We start from the raw sequence: 15,841 nt of genomic DNA, 5'->3' as shown, positions 1-15,841 counted from the left end.
CGGCCCATCATAAGGCACAAGTTGCCTCTGGCTTGTTATTATCTATCTGGAAATGGGCCTGTAAGAGTTGGTATTTGAGGGGTTCCCCTTAAAGCTTTACTTTTCTTTGTCTTGTACAGTACAGAGGCACAAAATGCTTTGCGGTTACAACTCTCTTCTATGAAGTTAATATAAATGGTTGCAGTTCACTTAAGGTGGCACAAATGCTTGAATATTCCAGAACAGCCTTTAAAGAGGTACTCCAGGGGAGAAAATGTCTTTATATCAACCAATGCCAGAAAATTATACAGATTTGTAAATTACGTCTATTTTAAAATATTAACCCTTCAAGCACTTATCAGCTGCTGTATGCTCCAGAGGAAGTTGTGTAGTTCTTTCCACAGTGCTCTCTTCTGCCACCTCTGTCCATGTCAGAAACTGTCCCAAACAGGAGAGGTTTGCTGTAAGGATTTGCTCCTGCTCTGAACAGTTCCTGACATGGACAGAGGTGGCAGCAAAGAGCATTGTTGTCAGATTGGAAAAGACTACACACTTTCTGATGGGCGCAAAAGTTGAGTAATCAAGTACATTGCTTAAAGGGATTGTCTGCTTTGGCCGATTTCTTTTTGTTTAGAAACATCACCCCAGCTATTAGCTAATCTTAGGCTTCCTGTGTCCAGTAATAAAATGTAATCTGTGGGTAAATTGATAACAAGAGTTCAATCCAACTTCAGCGCCACCACAGGGGAAATGAAGTATTACACAGTTCTTATTGAAATCAGTGGGCTGTCCATGAAATGCACAGACTTGTTGGGACCACCAGACCAAGTAACATCTACTCTTTCTTGGAAACACAATTTCAATCTGTTAACTCCTTAAAGCGGTTCTCCATGTTGGATGATACCTATGTATTAGAAAAGCCCCTTGAAAATAAGCAGATCACAGATTGTCCACCTTCTAGGACTCACCCATTCATCAGACGTAATCTGTGCATAATCCTAGCAGCAAATGGTGAATTACTCGACAGCCCCGCCACAGGAGAAATTAGGTGTTACACTGTGCCCATTCAAATCAATGGGTTCCATAATGGCCAGGACAGACCAGATCCTCCAGAGATCTTTGTAACTGCCCAACACAGAGATTAGGGTCTACACACCCACTGATGGGGAGAGATTTATCAAAACCTGTCCAGAGGAAAAGTTGCTGAGTTGCCCATTGCAACCAATCAGATCGCGGCTTTCACGCTTCAAAAATGAAAGACACGATCTGATTGGTTGCTATGGGCAACTCAGCAACTTTTCCTCTGGACAGGTTTTGATAAATCTCCATGGACACCAAATTTAGGACCCAGAATCAGTCCCTGCTCTGTCTACACCAGTGGTCTCAAACTGTGGCCCTCCAAATGCTGCAAAACTTCAACTCCCAGCATGCCCGGACAGCCGTTGGCTGTCCAGGCATGCTGGGAGTTGAAGTTTTGCCACATCTGAAGGGCCACAGTTTGGGACCACTGGTACACATAGTATGAAACTCTGTTAAGTTGGATAATACAATGAATCTCATCTCCTCTCTTGTTTTGATCATCAACCTTCTAATTGTCTTATTCCCTTCACTTAGGCAATACATTCTTTCATTTTGTTCCTGGTGATCATTCTTTTCCTATTTTCCCATACATGTTCCTAAACATCACTGTCTTTTTCAATGACCTTGGGCCGCCCAGAATGTACCCAAGATAGGATAAAGGTTTAGACTTCTTATTTGTCCTCTAAGTGAAAGTTAAGGCTTTGGTCAAGGGGGTCCACTTGTTTGTTTTCCTTTCCATCCATCGTTTCTCGAACGTCTTTGCCAACATCATTGTCCCTTTCCTTCTTCTTTATTATCCAGCTTTCTCATCCATCAAAAGCCATAAAAGAGCCCTTGAATGAAGAACAATCGCCTCAGCTCTCCATTGACAATATGGGAATCCCTTAGCTTAGCGCCATGTTACGTCTTGCCATAGACTTTGTGAAACTCTCAGCTCTGGTGAAATCATCAATAAGGGTGCATTCACACGGCCGTTTGCTCCCGTTCCGTTTAAAAAAAAAAAACGGATAGAAACAGCTGATCAAATGGGTATCCATTTTGAAGTGTTTGTAACTGTTTTTAAAAACTGTTTTGTTTTTTTTAAATGAAAAAATCAGCCACCTACAGACTCCTGCAGCCAGGACTACTACTACTCCCATTATGGAACAGACTTGTTTCCATGGTGGGAGTAGTAGTTCCTGGCTGCAGGAGTCTGCCATCCGCTAGGGAGGCTACATTAGTGCTTGTACTACTACCCCCATCATGGAACAGACTCTGTTCCATGATGGGGGTAGTAGTACAGGGGCTGAGGGATTGATCGCACCGGGTCTCACTTCTGAGACCCGATCCGATCAGAAGTTATTAAGCAGGGGAGCGGGCGGCATGGTCCGCAACCCTGCTATCACCGATGTATTTTACTTTCATTTCTAAATTCTCCGCGGGGAGCTCTGAATGGCCTGTACTGAGGAGCCAATCAGGGCTCCCCGCAGAAATTTTTAAAGTGGACAATTTATATTAAAAGCGCTGTGGGGGGCAAGATATATAGCGCTATATATCTAGCCCCCAGCGCATTTATAAAGATATAACCCCGCCAGTGCAAAAATATATACCCCCGCAGTATATATGTGTGACCCCCACCAGCGCATTTATAATGTAACCCCCGCCTGCGCCTTTATAATGTAACCCCCGCCTGCGCCTTTATAATTATATACCCCCCGCCAGCTCAATTATCAATATATACCCCCCCGCAAGCGCATTTATGTGACCCCCCGCCAGCGCATTTATGTGACCCCCCACCAGCGCATTTATGTGATCCCCCACTGGCGCATATGTCATTATTGCAGCGCGATGTATGAATAGTATTTTACTGGCAGAGCATCGCACCAGCCGCTGCCAGCGCGATGCTGCTGATAGAATACTATTCATACATCGCGCTGCAGGGGAATATTATATAGAAGTGCAGTGGGGCCAAGCTGGGAGTTGTAGTAGTGAAACAGAGGGAGGCACCCTGTATTGGTGAACTAAGGGCGGAAGTCGGCCTCCCCAGCAGGCATCAGTGACGTCGTGCCTGCAGGGGAAGTTTGCCTGGTAAGTGAGCACACTACCAGGCAGACAAAAAGGCATTTCTAAGATTATAAAAAAAAATTTAAGGCAGAAAAGGGGTTAGGGATAGATGGGCAATAGGCAGGGATTGAAAAGAAGAAAAAAAAAGGATGGTGGGAGCTACTCTTTAATGATTCTCGTTTTTCCAAAGGAACATTTTGTATTGATGTTGTATCTACTTTCTGTACACAGGGACAACAATGCATGGAGCGTTATATGATCATTTATGTTCCAGTACTGTACTTGTTTGATTGTTTTTCTTTTATTGAAGTACTTACATCCATTGTACTGTTTTTTTTTCTCGGGTAACTATATTTACCAGTGTGGCTTATAATTTAAGTGAATGCACATGTTCTGGTTAGCTAATTTAATAGGCATGTTGTCTAATTTTGCCTGAATTCTACATGGTTTTTGTTAAGAGTTATTCACATTCACACATCAATCATTTCCGAAAGTTATAAGGAGAAATTTGGCAAAAATTAACTTATCCCCTATCCAGAGGATAAGGGATAAGAAGTTGATCATGGGGGGAGGGGGGGGGGGGGACTCCCGCTATCTCATGATCGGACCCTGGCACTTAGTGAGGAGAGCGTGCTGCAGACGGCAAGCACTCCATTAATTTATATGGGAGCGCTGAAAAGACCCGAGTGCATCCGAGGCATCATCCGCGCTTCCATAGAAATTAACTGGTAGACGACACACGTTCCTCACTGAGAGAGGTGGGGTCATGTATCGAAGATCATGGGCGCGTCACAGCGGTTGCCCCCCCCCCACAATCATCTCCTTATTATCCCCTAACTTTTGCTGGAGTTCTCCATTAAATTATACTATAACCATATCTGGGATTTTCTTAACCTGGGGCAAGAGTTTAGTTTGCTGCCCTAGGCCTGTATCTTAATGCACAGGGAAAAGAAAAGGACATGTTGGTACCCCAATGGCAACTGGGGAACGTACCCCATAACCACCCAGATACAACAGTATAACAGAGGACCTCATAGCAAAGACATTGGGACCTCCTCCAAAGCTTGTTAGCACCATTATATCCCTTATCACCTGAGAACTAAAGATTTAAAGGGGTACTCCGGCACCAACACATCTTATCCCCTATCTTAAAGGATAGGGGATAAGATGCCTGATCGCAGGGGTCCCGCCGCTGGGGACCCCTGTGATCTTGCATGCCACACCCCGTTAAAATCAGTCCCCGGAGCGTGTTCGCTCATGGTCTGATTTCTGTCGATCATGGGGCCGGAGCATTGTGATGTCACGGCTCCGCCTTGTGTGATGTCACGCTCCGCCCCCTCAATGCAAGCCTATGGGATAGACTTGCATTGAGGGGGCAGGGAGTGACGTCACATGGGGGCGGAGTCATGACGTCACGATCTTCCGTTCCCGTGGTCAGGAGCCAGATCCTCCAGCGCTGCCAGAAGCAGATACAGGTGGGTGCTGCATGCTATATTGCGGGGGTCCCCAGTGGCGGGACCTCCGCGATCAGACATCTTAACCCCTATCCAAAGGATAGGATAAGATGTCTAGGGGTGGAGTATCCCTTTAAATGGGTTTTCCTACTAATGAAAAAGATGGCTTCCTGGTGATCTCCAGCCTGTACAGTGAAACCTCTTCTAAGACAACAATTCTAAAAAGAAAAATATATGGTCCAGTGTGGTGGATAATAAAAATGTTTAGATTTATTTGTACTAGACATACCATGTTCTTGACCCTAGACATGTCATCCTGTGTGTCTTGTGCTCTGGATTATAAGGAAGTGTAAATGGTGATAGGTGAATCAATTCAGATTAGTTCTAAATTTCTCAGAAACATTTGTATTCAATATGATTAGATTTTTTGTGCGATTGTTTTGCTTGGAATCTTGCTGAGTGGTCAGACATATGCCGTATGCCTGGGCGCTCTGCCCTGGAGCCATAATAATAATACTCACCTTCTCCCTGCTCCTGTCTGTGGCCAAGCAGAGGCCGGCATCTTCCTCTACAGCCTCTAGTAACCATTTAGTGATCCCTAGAGCACAGCAGAGTTCCCTCTGCAATGCTCTAATAATAACAAGTATTTTTTATAAAGCACTGCATTTTGATATCAGCTCATGCCCCTAAGCAGTAAAAAGCAATGCACTGTGTATCACCACTTAAAGGGGTACTCCACTGGAAAACATTTTTTTTCTAAATCAACTGGTGCCAGAAAGTTAAACAGATTTGTAAATTACTTCTATTTAAAAAACTTAATCCTGCCAGTACTGATCAGCTGTTATATGCTCCACAGGAAGTTATTTTCTTTTTGAATTTCCTTTCTGTCTGACCACAGTGCTCTCTGCTGACACTTCTGTCCGTGTCATGAACTGTCCAGAGTAGAAGCAAATCCCCATAGCAAACCTCTCCTGCTCTGGACAGTTCCTGACATGGACAGAGGTGTCAGCAGAGAGAACTGTGGTCAGACTGGAAATACATTTTTTTAAAAAAGAAGAGTTTCCTGTGGAGCATATAGCAGCTGATAAGTACTGGAAGGATTAAGATTTTAATAGAAGTAATTTACAAATCTGTTTAACTTTCTGGCACCAGTTGATTTAAAACAAAATATTTTTTCCAGTGGTGTACCCCTTTAACTTCTTATACTCCATGGGCTGAGCCCCCTGCACCTGACTCAAGGGATATAGGGCCAAATTGGAATTGGTCTAGAATCCCAAACATATTTAATTGCTCAATTTCTGTGAAACGTCCTGAACTGTCCTGAAATCTTGGAAGGTTCACTTATCAACAAGTGCAACTAAAGTGAAAAAATGCTGGACCACATATTCCTCTTTATAAGTGTCATATGGGAGCAAAATCCAATTCAGAAGACCACCCTAATTCAGGACAGATTTTTCTGCAATTGATTTTCAGATGTTGTATATATTTTGTATGGTAGCATTTTATTTTAGGAGTCATAGAAAAGAGGCAATTCTGAGCCACGGAACAGCAATTGCAATAAAACAGTAGAAATCTAGGAGTGCAGTGATTCCAGCGATGTGGTATGGGGGGGGGGGGGGCTAAACGCGTGAATAAAGATTTGCATATGCAGTAGATGTGTAGAAAAAATCACGAAGCACTCACCATCCTTCTATTACTTCCTGCTTTATTGCACTTCATCTGTATAGACACTTGAAACAAGGCTGGGTTGTGCAGGGAGGGAAGACAGGTGCGGGGGGGGTTATCGAGACGACAGAACTGTTTTGCGTCAAATGACGGTTCTTCCGGCCTCCTTGGAGGCCGGAAGAAGCGTCATTTGACGCAAAACAGTTCTGTTACCTTGATGACCCCCCGCACCTGTAACATTATGTATATTCGATTTATAGGGACAGAAAGTTGATGCAGGGATTTACTCTGATGCCATATTTGGAGTCGGGAAGGAATTTTTACCTCTAGTATGAAGGTTTTTTGCCTTCCTCTGGATCAACTCAGTAGGGACTCATTAGGGTTATTGGTTAAACTTGATGGACTCTGGTCTTTTTTCAACCTTATAAACTATGTTACTATGTTACAGATGAAGTACAATAAAGCAAGAAGTAATAGAAGGATGGTGAGTGCTTCGTGATTTTTTTCTACACATCTACTGCATAGTGTGGGGGACACTGATCAGTTTGACGCCTACCATGCCCGGATCCGCCCTGCTGTTTGGCCGAAATCTTTGATTTTCTGTATATGCTAATTAGGTGCTAACTGGCACAGGCAGAGTAGCGGGCACTCTGACGTCAGCGCCGCTTGTCCGCAGCACCGCCCAGCTTATCAATATTCCTCCCCTCCCTCCACCTCTTCCTCTTCTCCCTGCTCTTTAACCTCTTCAGGACGCAGGGCGTATGGATACGCCCTGCATTCCGAGTCCTTAAGTCCTGAATTCATTCAGCAGGCATCGCGGCATATCGCCCAGGGGGGTCATTATGTCCCCCCATGTCTGCGATGGCAATTCAGCCCAGCGATCTGTGGCGGATTCCGGGTCAATCAGGTCTCCAGTGACCCGGTGACCCGGAATTACTGGCTGATCGGGCCGTCTCCGACTGTACCCTAAAAACACTGCACTACACTAACACACAATAAAATAAAAAGTAAAAAACACTACATATACACCCCCCCTACACCCCTACACAGCCCCCCTCCCCAATAAAAATGAAAAACTTCTGGTACGCCACTGTTTCCAAAACTGAGCCTCCAGCTGTTGCAAAACAACTACTCACAGTATTACCAGACAGCCACTGACTGTCCAGGCATGCTGGGAGTTTTACAACAGCTGGAGGCACCCTGTTTGGGAATCACTGGCGTAGAATACCCCTATGTCCACCCCTATGCAAGTCCCTAATTCAGGCCTCAAATGCGCATGGCACTCTCACTTTGGAGCCCTGTCGTATTTCAAGGCAACAGTTTAGGGTCACATATGGGGTATCTCCGTACTCGGGAGAAATTGTGTTACAAATTTTGGGGGGTATTTTCTGCTTTTACGCTTTTTAAAAATGTAAAATGTTGGCGCAAACAAGCATTTTACATTTTACATATGCAAAAGTCGTGAAACACCTGTGGGGTATAAAGGTTCACTTAACCCATTGTTACGTTCCTCAAGGGGTCTAGTTTCCAAAATGGTATGCCATGTAGGTTTTTTTTTGCGGTCCTGGCACCATAGGGGCTTCCTAAATGGGGCATGCCCCCAGAGCAAAATTTGCTTCCAAAAAGCCAAATGTGACTACTCCTCTTCTGAGACCTGTGGTGCGCCAGCATAGCACTTTTCACCCCATATGGGGTGTTTTCTGAATCGGAAGAAATTGGGCTTAAAATTTTGGGGGGTATTTTCTGCTATTACCCTTTTTAAAAATGTAAAATTTTTGGGAAAACAAGCATCTTAGGTACATTTTAATTTTTTTTTTTTTACATTTGCAAAAGTCATGAAACACCTGTGGGTGTTACATTCCCTGAGGTGTCTAGTTTCCAAAATGGTATGCCATGTGTTTTTTTTTTTTTTGCTGTTTTGACACCCTAGGGGCTTCCTAAAGGGGACATGCCCCCAAAAACCATTTCAGAAAAATGTTCTCTCCAAAATCCCCTTGTCGCTCCTTCCCTTCTGAGCCCTCTACAGCACCCGCCAAACACTTTACATAGACATATGAGGTATGTGCTTACTCAAGAGAAATTGGGCTACAAATACAAGTAAAAATGTTCTCATTTTACCACTTGCAAAAATTCAAAAATTGGGTCTAAAAGAACATGCGAGTGTAAAAAATGAAGATTTTGAATTTTCTCCTTCACTTTGCTGGTATTCCTGTGAAACACCTAAAGGGTTAAAACACTGACTGAATGTCATTTTGAATAATTTGGGGGGTGCAGTTTTTATAATGGGGTCATTATATCGAGTTTGAAAATTTTGTGAAAAATTTGAAAATTGCTGCTAAACTTTGAAGCCCTCTGGTGTCTTCCAAAAGTAAAAACTCATAAATTTTATGACCCAAACATAAAGTAGACATATTGTATATGTGAACCAAAAAAATGTTTTTTTGAATATCCATTTTCCTTACAAGCAGAGAGCTTCAAAGTTCAAAAAAGGCTAAATTTTCATTTTTTCATCAAATTTTGGGATTTTTCACCAAGAAAGGATGCAAGTTACCATAAAATTTTACCACTATGTTAAAGTAGAATATGTCTCGAAAACACAATCTCAGAATCAGAATGATAAGTAAAAGCATTCCAGAGTTATTAATGTTTAAAGTGACAGTGGTCAGAATTGCAAAAAACGGCCGAGGCCTTAAGGTGAAAAAGGGCTAAGTCCTTAAGGGGTTAATGAAGAGGGAGAGGCGGAGGGAGGGGAGAAATATTGATGAGCTGGGTGGTGCTGCGGCCAGCGGAGCTGACATCAGAGTCCGAAGTAACCCCGCCTGTGCCAGTTAGTACCTAATTAGCATAAACAGAAAACCACTGGTTAGTGCGGGGGGAGCAAGCTGACAGTTTTCCTTTAAGAGGATCATCCATGTGGTGGTTGTTTCCAGCAGGTCTCAATGTGCATATGTATCCTTATTACTTCAGACCCTGGATATCTAGGTGACCTAATTTTGTTATGGTAACATGACCAGATGTATAAAATAAGTATAAATTATGAGATCATCTGATACTATTTTATCAGAGCTATTTATTTCTTCAAATGTTTGGTTCCCTTTTGGCTATCTCTTTATTCGATCCTCCTCTCCATTATAGTCAGTCAATAAAGAACCTTTAAAAGGACATGCCAAGCCTGATAAATACAATAATAGAATTATTGACCTTAGAGTTTTAAGCAGAAGAATTGGATATTAAATCATTAAAATGGGATAAACAAAAACATGTCTGCCATAGATGGGGAGTCTTGTCTCCTGCTGACACTGGCTCCCAACCAACACAACACTCAATGAGCTTACACAGCTAATCCATTTATCTTTGCTGAAAACACAGACGCCAAGTCATTGCTACTTTATTTTTATGCAAATGCAATTAGATGAAATATTCCATAATGGCTGCCTGGGAAGCTTTTTACATGCCATAAAGTGACATTGAAGTCATAATTACTCCATTAAAGCATACCAAATATGGTTCCACACGTCAGATTTCTTGTATGGGTGGTAATGTGTCTTGTTACTATGTAAAAGTATTCTTCAGGAAAGAGTTGACTATGAAAATCCTAAACCTTCTAGAGTTGTAAAGAAAGAACAGATAAGGGGGCACAATGTGGTAAGGAACAGTAGACGGCTTAAAGAATCTGTTGACTACTTTATTGTGAAGACTTGCAGACACTAGACGTCTTTTTTTTCCCATGACATTCCATGCCTTTGTAGTGTTGAAACATTGAAGAGATATGATTAACTCTCAGTAAATTGGTGATCCTCGAAGTGTGGGGAAAACCTCGGCCGTGAGGTGTCCTACAGTTCATGATAATTTTCGGCATGCCACCCAAGAGCCTCAGATTCTGATGGAGGGATTTTAAGCTTAGATTGATTCTAATTTCTTCTGTATAGATAAGCACAGCAAAGGCATCTAGAAGACTGGGACCACAGTGGTGGTCTCTGGGACATCATGACTCCTACTTACATTGGTACCATTATGGGGCACAGTAGGAGATTTGGATGTAAATCCCTGGTGAGGCCTCAAGTGATTTAACTTCCAAGATTCTGGTTTCATAAACTCTGCTCTTACTATTACTTACAGTCTGTTAGAGCTGACCATTGAAACATTCCCTTACTGAGGGCAGTTTTCCGAAGGAACATTTTGGAAGACTTGTGCTTATGCCCAATCAGAACAAGCAGAGCTGCCGATAAATGCTTCAGACCAAGGGAAAACAGCCTTAGCCTGAGATGCCAGATTAGCTTGATTTATTATTTGGTAATCTGTGAATACTGTCCTTATCCTACTGTAGCTTTATGGTCCTGGAGTCCTGGCTCGATACATCCAAAATATAGACACAATATTGGTTCTTTAGCTCCACAATAAGGATGCTGGACACTATAGACTCTGGACAATATGGACACTGATGGGCTTTATGATGGCATAGGATGGCACCGTGAAGAAGGTTAAGAGGATAAAAAGGTAAGAAATCTCTTATTAATAACAGTGGACTGTAGGTATTATGTTGGCAGTAGACCTAACTCTTTCTTTGTCCAATACATCACAAGATCTGAAGGACATGGTACACTATTTGGTACTATGTCAACATAGGACGTGTACAATGACTTATTGGGTGCACAGTAATTTAATATTTGGGCACCATGTATACACTGACTTATTGATTGAATAGTAATTGACTATTTGGGCACCATGTGTACACTGACTTATTGAGTGCATAGCAATTGACTATTTAGGCACTTTTTACGAGATGTGGACTATATTTGTCCCAATACCTAGTCGTTATAGCACTATATAGAAAATGTTGGATATGATGTTGACCCAGGACAATAATATGTGATCACTGGCAACATGAACATAGTCGTTGACTCTTGGCTTTTTGTGTATGATGGCATCATTTGGCATGATGTGGGCAACCTTTGACTCTTTAACTATATAGACACTGTTTGCAATGTTAACAAAGTATATCATTTTCTAGGCACCAAGACATGAATAGAATGAAGTTTAAAAATATTTTACCCCTCACTTCTCTCTTAGAGAAAAGTCCTTTATGAAAAGTCTCCAAATGGATTCCAAGTATTACGGTTTGTCAGTAATTCTCCTCTGGCTCTACTTATCCGTTAAACTTGTTTATTTAATGTAATTGTTGTACCATAGAATGATGAACAGCACATCCTAAACGTAATGCAACACCCATTACATTACCCCTATCTCTAATGTGGTTTCAAATCGATGCTAATTTTTGGGGAATTATGTTCATTTTGTTCATGGCCTTAGTTGTTTATTCAGATGTACGAGCAATCACACCATGATGAATGGGGCTATTGGTATTGTATTTATTTGTTCAGCTTCTAAAGAAATTGTCCTCATTTCAAATCGCCATTAAAAAATATAGTATTTTACTTTTAATAGCTTTTTTTTTTTTTTTTACGCTAAACGATGTTTCGTTAAGTCACTGTGAATTAAGATACCAATATGGCTTCTACTATTATTACTAACTACCAGAACTAATACCTGATCATTTAGTTTGGGTAAAAGTTACGTTATATTGTTGTTACTTGAACTGGAAAGTTCTTTCCACAATTACACTGATCAAATCTAAGTTACCAAGTTAGATTGAGGTAATGGTCCAATTAAAATGCAATGTAAATAAGCAGAAGAACGCAGCAGACCAAGTCTAATTCGATCATATTTTCTTCAGCTACAATAGGAAGTCATGCTGTGCGATAGTCAAGCAATGTTACCTATGAATCGGCTGAACTAAACTTAATACGTGCTGTCAGCGCATTGTTACGACTCGATTGCGTAGGATGTACAGTTTTCGGGAATTACCAAATGTCGCCTTTTTCTTGGGAATAGGAGGAAAATGTAGTGGAATAATATTTTAACAAATTAACTGTCTGCCTTTGCTTGTTTTTTTTTTTTTTTTTGTGAATCGATGATAGAGACCTTGTGCTGATAGTAAATTAGAAAAGCATTAATTTGTTTGTTTATTTATTTGCTTATCAAATTTTTCTTCGAATCAGTACCGGGGTGAAAGGGGGGGGGGGGGGGTTATCTATTTGTATGGTATGCTGGCACTACAATGTCAAGAGCAATGTCGGACCCCATGATGGCCAATGTTATAGCCTTTTTCCAGGAACATATAGACACAGTCTGTAGCATAGGCTCAATAAAGGGATTCAGATATTGAGTAATATTACTGCAAAAAGGCACAGTTTGTGGCACTCACCCACTGTGTAGTAGATGAAACAAGTACTTTATTACACTTGCTTAACCTGTTAAGGACGCAGGGCATACAGTGGGGCAAAAAAGTATTTAGTCAGTCACCAATTGTGCAAGTTCTCCCACTTAAGATGAGAGAGGCCTGTAATTTTCATCATAGGTATAGCTCAACAATGAGAGACATAATGAGAAAAAAATCCATAAAATCACGTTGTCTGATTTTTAAAGAATTTATTTGTAAATTATGGCGGAAAATAAGTATTTGGTCAATAACAAAAGTTCATCTCAATACTTTGTTATATACCCTTTGTTGGCAATGACAGAGGTCAAACGTTTTCTGTAAGTCTTCACAAGGTTTTCACACACTGTTGCTGGTATTTTGGCCCATTCCTCCATGCAGATCTCCTCTATAGCAGTGATGCTTTGGGGCTGTCGCTGGGCAACACGGACTTTCAACTCCCTCCAAAGGTTTTCTATGTGGTTGAGATCTAGAGACTGGCTAGGCCACTCCAGGACCTTGAAATGCTTCTTATGAAGCCACTCATTCATCGTCCTGGTCCCTTAGCAGAAAAACAGCCGCAAAGCATGATTTTTTCACCCCCAGTAGGTATGGTGTTCTTTGGATGCAACTCAGCATTCTTTCTCCTCCAAACACGACAAGTTCTGTTTTTACCAAAAAGTTTTACTTTGGTTTCATCTGACCATATGCCATTCACCTAATCCTCTTCTAGATCATCCAATGCTCTCTAGCAAACTTCAAACACGGCCCGGACATGTACTGGCTTAAGCAGGGGGACACATCTGGCACTGCATTATTTGAGTCCCTGGCGACGTATTGTATTACTGACGGTAGCCATTGTTAATTTGGTCCCAGCTCTCTGCAGGTCATTCACTAGGTCCCCCTGTGTGGTTCTGGGATTTTTGCTCACCGTTCTTATGATCATTTTGACACCACGGGGTGAGATCTTGTGTGGAGCCCCAGATCGAGGGAGATTATCATTGGTCTTGTCTGTCTTCCATTTTCTAATAATTGCTCCCACAGTTGATTTCTTCACACCAAGCTGCTTGCCTAATGAAGATTCAGTCTTCCCAGCCTGGTGCAGGTCTACAATTTTGTTTCTGGTGTCCTTTGACAGCTCTTTGGTCTTGGCCATAGTGGAGTTTGGAGTGTGACTGTTTGAGGTTGTGGACAGGTGTCTTTAATACTGATAACAAGTTCAAACAGGTGTCATTAATACAGGTAAGGAGTGGAGGACAGAGAAGACTCTTAAAGAAGAAGTTACAGGTCTGTGAGAGCCAGAAATCTTGTGTGTTTGTAGGTGACCAAATACTTATTTTTCCAAGGAATATACCAATTTATTAATTAGAAATCCTACAATGTGATTTTATGTTTGTTTGTTTTTCTCATTATGTCTCTCATGGTTGAGGTATACCTATGATGCAAATTACAGGCCTCTCTCATCTTTTTAAGTGGGAGAACTTGCAAAATTGGTGGCTGACTAAATACTTTTTTGCCCCTCTGCACTTTCACGCCCTCGTCCTGTTAAAGTGTGCTCACGAGCTAAGCACGCTTCAAACCCGGTGGGTCTCGACTGCTGTCATCAGTCATTACCCAGGGTTAATGCCGGACACTGCCGATCGGGCCGAAGCTCGGCATTAACCCTTAAGACGCTGCAATCACAGTTGATTGCGGTGTTTAAATCGAAAGTAAAAGTATCCCGGCAGCTCAGCAGATGTCCGGGCATGCTGGGAGTTGTAGGTTTGCAACATAAACTTGTGATTATATTGCAACGAGTGGCGTTCAGCTGGGCACTATATGGACTCTCTATGAGCACAGAATAGCAATATGTAGACACAATTATATCTTGCATTATATGCAGTTTTTTTTATATGCAGTTGTGTTAACACATGTAATTACACTTTTCAATACAATTGGGAGCATAGGACCCTAATATCTATAATGTCTATGGCCTTTTTTCCAACCAATGTTCCTCCAGTTGTTGCAAAACTGTCCAGACATTCTGGGAGTTGTAGTTTTGCAACAGCTGGAGGCACACTTGTTGGGAAACACTGGTCTATGAGCACTAAATCTTACCTGTATTGATACATTGTTGCAAACTATAAGGACAGAAGCTGCTCCGAAAATTGTCTAGATTGGATACAACCAGGTTTTGGAACAAATTCAATTTATTTATATAAAATTAAACTTTTGCCCAATATTATGCTGTAGTACTTGTACTTGCTTTATGTACTTTACTAGTGCTATATAAAAAGTAACATAAAATATATATATATATATATATTTTTTTAAAACATCTTTGTTTTCATATACAAGATTACTTTGGTTCGGTCTGTGAAAAATGTGCGGTGGAAACCAGATTGCAGCTTAAGCTGCCAACCCCGACGTTAAGGAATGATTTATGTGCAATTAGATGACGGACTCATTTAAACAAGGAAAACCACTTATTTCTCCATGTCACTCTCTTACTGAATTTTTACAAAGGATCACACATCTGGCTCGACTAAAAGAGAGCGAAGTGAAATGTGTGTGTATGTGTGTGTGGAATAGGTATATGCGATGCTAACAAATGTATCATTCATTTAACTTTATGTTGGGTTTTGTTAAGAACAAAAAATACAGTGATCCCTCAACTTACAATATTTCCAACACACAATGGTCTTTTCTGGATTATTGTAACTTGAATCCAGATTAAACATACAATGCTACAGACAGTCCAGATCTGTGAAACATGTTAAAGGGGTACTCCTGTGAATTTTTTTTTTTTAATCAACTGGTGCCAGAAAGTTGAACAGATTTGTAAATTAGAAGAAAAGGAAAAAAAAGGGTGCAAGTGCAGCTCACAATTAATGTGTAGACACTACCTGAGGTCAACAGGGCATGCAACTATACCACAGCTGCAAAAAATAACGAAATATGTATAGAAAAATATTGCCCGGACCTTCCAAGGTAGTGTGATTTGATTGAATAGACAATAGATAACTGGGTCGTACTCCAATAATAATTCAATGGTTATTTATTTAAAATGTATAGTGCATTACTCCTCACAGGGCCCTTGTGAGAAAAAACACATATAATAGATGTACAAAATTAGATATACAAGATTAAACGATCTTAAAATGTAAAAATATTATAAAAATATATCACTGGCATATAAAATAGCTCTATGTAGACGAATTCATATAACGTCTTTAGGGTATTGTGAAGATATAGTATAAATGTCCTTTTGTGTGGCAATAATAAATCAAAGTGGATACTCTGTTACCGGTCCTGGATGATGTGGCTCTGTTAGCTCCCGTGCCCAGATAGCAGTCAGCGGTCTTAGATAGTACTGTGGCTTTAA

At 41.2% G+C, this 15,841-nt stretch overlaps 1 protein-coding gene across 3 annotated transcripts in view; it reads left to right on the top strand.

Annotated features, from left to right (window-relative positions):
- Positions 1-15,841, top strand: part of ANGPT1 (angiopoietin 1) — a 368,410-nt gene that overhangs the window by 15,966 nt on the left and 336,603 nt on the right. Inside the window, exon 1 of one of the 3 annotated variants that reach the window (XM_056522585.1) lies at positions 10,411-10,718. The exons of the other annotated variants lie outside the window; for them this stretch is intronic. The gene's annotated coding sequence lies outside the window, so the exon portion shown is untranslated. Of the gene's footprint in view, positions 1-10,410; positions 10,719-15,841 lie in introns of those variants that run through there. 3 annotated transcript variants of the gene reach the window in all.

This window comes from Hyla sarda, chromosome 5, assembly GCF_029499605.1.
Source record: "Hyla sarda isolate aHylSar1 chromosome 5, aHylSar1.hap1, whole genome shotgun sequence".
NCBI lineage: Eukaryota > Metazoa > Chordata > Amphibia > Anura > Hylidae > Hyla > Hyla sarda.
This window is presented reverse-complemented; position numbering and strand designations above follow the sequence as displayed.